This window comes from Antechinus flavipes, chromosome 1, assembly GCF_016432865.1.
Source record: "Antechinus flavipes isolate AdamAnt ecotype Samford, QLD, Australia chromosome 1, AdamAnt_v2, whole genome shotgun sequence".
Taxonomy (NCBI): domain Eukaryota; kingdom Metazoa; phylum Chordata; class Mammalia; order Dasyuromorphia; family Dasyuridae; genus Antechinus; species Antechinus flavipes.
This window is the reverse complement of record NC_067398.1, coordinates 636,995,952-637,001,951: the sequence shown is the minus strand read 5'-3', so window position 1 is coordinate 637,001,951 and position 6,000 is coordinate 636,995,952. Positions and strand designations below refer to the sequence as shown.

Sequence of the window (6,000 nt, the reverse complement as noted above, 5' to 3'; positions counted from 1 at the left end):
TACCACTTGCTATATATAGTCTATTTTTGTTTTGATGAATGACACATAATATGATAAGGTCAAAGGAAAGAATAAAAGTGATGTCAAATAATTTGAGACAGAGTGATCAGTCCATGTGTGGATACCCAGGGAAAGTTTCATGGAACTGATGGTCTTTGAGTTAGGCTTTAGAAGAAGAGGATTTCAAAAAGCAGAGATTTGTGAAGAAATTAATTAATCCCAGACAATAAGGACTTCACAGTATCTAAGTACAAAACAACTTTCTAGATTGAAATTACTTGAATATTCATATTTCTAACCTATTGTTCTTTTGGTAAATAGGGTTCCCCTGGTAAAGATGGGACAAATGGACTTCCTGGATTGCAAGGACCTAAGGTTAGTATCAGATAAATAAATTTAAATCTGGGAATGCAAGTTGAAATTCCAAAAAAGGGCTACTATCATTATTATTCATTACCAAATAAATTCGTCATCAGAAAGCTCTGATAATGATGATCTTAAGGTTAGCTTGTAGTTTCTTACACTTTTCATTTGATTAAAGGATTGAGTCTATCAGGATTATAATCAGAAAGAAAGAGGAATTAGTTTATGGACATTGCCAACATCAGTTTTTCCAACTGTTCATGGGGGTGGGGAGGTCGGAGTGGGGAATGGAGTTTAGAATTGGTGGCTTTGGTTTTGCCCATGAAAGCTGAGCTAATCTGATTCTTAATTAAACATCCAGCAGTGTATCACTGCTTTACTCTAATAATGCTCTCAGTAGCACTATCACTAATATACATATACACTAATATATATGCCAATATACATGTATATTTTATGTATATGCTTGCACATGCATAAATGTATATATGCAATTTCTGGTAATAGAATTACTATTATTAATCATACATTAGCACTATTATTTTCTTCCTCTTTTTCATCTCTTTTTTTCCTATTATATGTGATTTCACTGGTATAAAGGTGTTTTATTACTATTCATTAGTAACTGATATTTTAGAGCTTTAAATATTAGCATTAAAAATAATTTCCTTGCAACTAACTTGAAAAAAGACTTCTTTGAATTTAGTCCAGCTGGTTCTTCAAGAAGAGAATGCACAAATATGATCCTTCCATAATTTTAGTACACAATCATTATGCTAAGCATAGCATCTAGCACACAGTCAGTATTTAATAAATGCTTTGGTGGACTTGCAGCCCATCAAATTAATTTTCTGAAAACTAGCCTCTAGTAATAAAACTTAATGTTTGAGAACGGTAATTCATTTGAGATCATAATAATAATAATTTGAACTATTTCCAATGCCATGGAGAAATATCTATTCTTTACAATTTAAAGCATGAATCAAAAAGTTCACTTAATATATAGTTTAAATTAAGACTAGAATTACTGATTAGATCATAGAGAAACTAGTCTTTATAGAGTATAGGCCTTATGGATAAGAAACTTTTCTGATAGGTACTTAGGATATGCAAAAAATACATGCTCATGATATATTCAAAACTAGTCGGCTACTGTCATGGGGCAGTTTGTTCTGTTTCCAGAGATAATAGAAAAGTCTTCTCATCTGTTAGTCTGTTCAATTTAGGGATCCAATGCAAGGATTCAATTTGTTTTTTGGATCACCTTGCTTCCAATCTAGAACAAAGAAAAACAAAATAGAGGGATTCAATGACAGAATCTGGACTGTTTGCAGGCAACTCCAAAGTCAGACAGATCTTGAGAAGCTAGACAAGTTTCATTTAAAGATCCAGTCACAGATTGTATTTCTACCAGCAAAGTCCTATTTGAAGAGATTTATCACTAGAGGGTCAATCATCCAGGAAAAATTAGAGGGAGGGCCACAATTCTTCTAAAATATTATCTCTTATAGATGGAGAGAAATGGGTGGAAATATACTGACATTGATGAAATTAGAGGTGCTTGAAATCCTTAAGGGTGATTATATAAGGTGATATGGTGAAGTGGGGTGGTATTGGTCAAGAAGACTTCAATTATTTGTGTCTATACAGTAAACCTTTCACATTTATCAGTTCATTTAGTTTTCCTACCAACTTTGTAAAGTAATTGGTAATGGTATGATTAGACCCATATTATAGATAATAGAACTGAATCTCAGAAAGATCACTCATTCAGGGTCAAGTGATAGAGTCAATCTCTGAACCCAGGCTAACTTTCTCTACATAAAGAACCCTTAAGCAGTAGATGCATGTGTTATTGTTATTACCATCTGGGACTCCTTACAGGTTGGAAAAAGTCAGAGCTAGATAAAAGAAAATAATAAAAGATTTCCCCAGGACCATAAACATTTCACGCCCCTGAGCTGGTTTGTGGAAGAATCAATTTTCCCAATAGCTTTTTTAAGACAATGTTTAGCACATCAAGGGAGAGGAGTGAGTGAGAGGAATGTTTTATGCTTCAGGAGGCTTGGGTAACTCTTGCTTTTCCAGATAGAGACAGAATAACAAATTCAGTGTGATGGCTCCTGACATTGTCAGCTCAGAGACCACACAAATGCTACTCCCTTCTAATGCCTGCTTCACTCAGCCTCATAGCAATGCATCACTGTGGTTCTTATTGGTATTATAAACATTAATGTTGATGAAAAGACAAAGTCATATTTCTGTAGTGTCTTTAAGGTTTGTGTAATGTTTTTTTCTAATCCTACCCTATGAGGTAAATCATGCAAGTAGTATCACCCTCATTTGACAGATGAGAAAACTGAGTCTCAGAGATGAAGCGATTTGGCCATAATCTTGTAGCTAGTAATTTAGGGTACACACATCCCCATCAGGTAAGATTTCCCTTCATATAAATGTTCTTTAACTTTATAGAGTAATAGACTTCTTTGTCAATTTGACCTATGAGCTCTGTCTCAGAATGTTATTAATACATAAAATAAATTACAAAGTATTATAAAGGAAACCATTTATATTGAAATAGTTTTCAATATAGTAAAAGCTCATGTACCTACAGTTAATAATCTGTGTCCTAATATTTCCCTAGTAATGACTTCTTTTTGCTTGCCTTTTTCATAGTAATCTCCTCTTCTGGAAGATTATAGAAAAGAATGGAGCCTCCTCATTAGGGAGTGGGGGGAAGAGAGCAAGTGAGGAAGGGAGAGAATCTGAAACTCACAAAGTTTTAAAAAATAAATAAAATATTAAATAACTGAGGAAAATTAAGAAAAAAAAAGAAATGGCACTGGATTTAGAGTGAAGACTTAGATTCCAATTCTGGCTTTGCCATTTATTGCCCATGTAATGTTGAGAAACTCACTTTCTTTCTTTGAGCCTCAGTTTCCTCATTTGTAAAGTGAAGAGAATGGTACTTTTTTTTGCCTGTTTCACAGCTTTTAATGAGAAGAAAATAAAGGTGAATGAGTTTGAAAAACTAAAAAGCACTATACAACCTTGTGTCCTAAGGTGTTGCTAATTATTAGTCTTAGATATTTTTTATTACAAAGAGTTGAATGAATGAAAGAGCATTGTTTCAGTATTTACTTTGTGCTAAGCACTGTGACAAGCAGTAAACAAACAAGCCAGTCCTCTATTTAAAAGAAGCTCACATTCTGTTAGGGGAATGCAGAGCATATAAACTGAGGTACTAACTTCCTTTTGAATTTTATTATATGATTAAGACTTTTTTGATCTGCTGGTGAACTTGAGGACCTTCAGTGTTACTTTAGGCAAATTCCTTTAACTCAATCTAACAATGGATGCTTAATGAACATGCAAAGTATTTAATAAATATCTACTATATTAATAAATTTCCATTAGTGATAAGAATTCACATACCTTTCACCCTTAAGGAACTTAAACTCTAATATAGGAAATAATGTATTATATCTGTTTGAGGTGCCACAATTGCATACAGTATGAGAATGGTTACAAATTATTCTGCTACTGCTTTGAGGCTTTAAATTACTATGTGTTTTGCTCCACTTTGTATCACTGGGATGAATTACATAAGACTGGGATTCCATTTTTCATTTGGTTAAATCAAGTCAGCAAACACTTATTATGTGCCAAATACTATGTTAAGCACTCACAATTACCATGATTGCTTCTTAAAAAATATTATTTACTTATTTTTAATATGCATTGCTTGATGATCCATGTTGGGAGAGAAAAATCACAATAAAAAATAAAAACCTCAGAGAAAGGGACAGAAAAAAAAACAGAAAAAAAGAAGTAAGCTTTCTATATATTGATTTACATTCAGTCTCCATAGTTCTTTTTCTAGTTGCATATAGCATTTTCTATTCACAGTTTATTGAGATTGCCTTGGATCACTGAACCACTGAGAAGAATCTAATCTTCATAGTTTATCATTGTATATTCTTGCTGTTATTGTATGCAACGTTGTAGTCCTGGTTCCACTTGTTTCGCTCAGCATCAGTTCATGTAAATCTTTCCAGGCCTTTCTAAAATCATCTTGTTCATCATTTTTATAGAACAATAATATTCCATTACCTTCACATACCACAACTTGTTCAGCAATTCCCCAGTTGATGGGCATCCACTCTTTCTCCAATTCTTTGCAACCACAAAAAGAGCTGCTCCAAACATTTTTGTATATGTGGGTCCTTTTCCATTCTTTATTATTTCCTTTGAATATAGACCTAGTAGTAACACTGGTAGGTCAAAAGGTATGTACAGTTTTGTAGTCCTTTGGACACAGTTCCAAATGGCTCTCCAAAATGGTTGTATCATTTCACAATTTCACCAACAATGCATTAATATCCCAATTTTCCCACATCCCCTTCAACATTTCTCATCTTTTCCTGTCATATTAGCCAATCCGAGAGGTGTGAGATAATATCTCAGCTTTGTTTTATTTTGCATTTCTTTAATCAATGGTGAGTTAGAGCATTTTTTCGTAGGACTATATGTGGCTTTAATTTCTAAATTGGAAAAATTTCTCTTCATATCATTTGACCATTTATCAATTAGGGAAAAACTTGTATTTTTAAAAATGTTTCATAATTCTTTATATATTTTAGAAATGAGACTTTTATCAGAAATACCGGCTGTAAATTTCTTTCCTCTCTTTGCGCTTTCATTTTAATCCTATTTTTGGTTGGTTTTGTTTATGCAAAACCTTTTTAATTTAATATAAGCAAAATTGTCCATTTTGCATTTCATAATGTTCACATGTTCTTCTTTGGTCACAAATTCCTCCCTTCTCCAAAGATTTGAAAGGTAAATTATCCTTTACTCTCTGACTTTGCTTATGGATCACTTTTTATGCCCAAATCATTCACCTATTTTCACCTTATTTTGTTTGGTATGGGATGTGCCGAGGTCTATGCTGACTTTCTGATATTATTTTCCACTTTTCCCAGCAATTTTTGTGAGTTATCCCCAAAAACTAGTGTTTGAGGGTTTATCAAATATTAGATTATTATAGGCATTGGTTATTATATTGTGTGTATCTAATCTATTCCAATGATCCAACACTCTATTTCTTAGCCAGTATCAAATGGTTTTGACCTATACTTCTTAACTATTGCACTATTCCCTTGATCTATTCCTAATTGATGTATTTGTGCTAATTAATGCTATTTTTGTATACAAATTTTATATCTATATTCCTTATTAAATTGTTTAAGTTTAGGGTCACTGTGTTTAAAGACACTTTAGGCATCTTCTAATTTTTGGAATTTCTTTAAGCATCATTCTCTCTCTCTCTCTCTCTCTCTCTCTCTCTCTCTCTCTCTCTCTCTCTCTCTCTCTCTCTGTCTCTTTCTCCCTCTCCCTCTCCCTCTCCCTCAAAACAATCAATAATCTGTAGAACAGTTTGTAACCATACTAATGGTTATAATATTGTGGTTCCCTAGAAAGACATGATGTCTAATATTTTGTATTAGAGAGTAATTTCCTTGAGGTCAGGAAAGTATGAATTCCCAGCACTGAACTTAGAGTCCTTCTCGTACTTGGTGGTATGTGAGATATATATATATATATTTATTTTTAACATTTATTGAACAACTATCC

The 6,000-nt window shown here is 33.0% G+C and overlaps 1 protein-coding gene across 1 annotated transcript in view; it reads left to right on the top strand.

Annotated features, from left to right (window-relative positions):
• Positions 1-346: 346 nt before the first annotated feature.
• The window catches only part of LOC127544484 (collagen alpha-1(XXII) chain-like), a 176,701-nt gene continuing 171,047 nt past the window's right edge, over positions 347-6,000 (top strand). The window contains exon 1 of the mRNA XM_051971138.1: positions 347-375. The gene's annotated coding sequence lies outside the window, so the exon portion shown is untranslated. The remainder of the gene's footprint in view (positions 376-6,000) is intronic.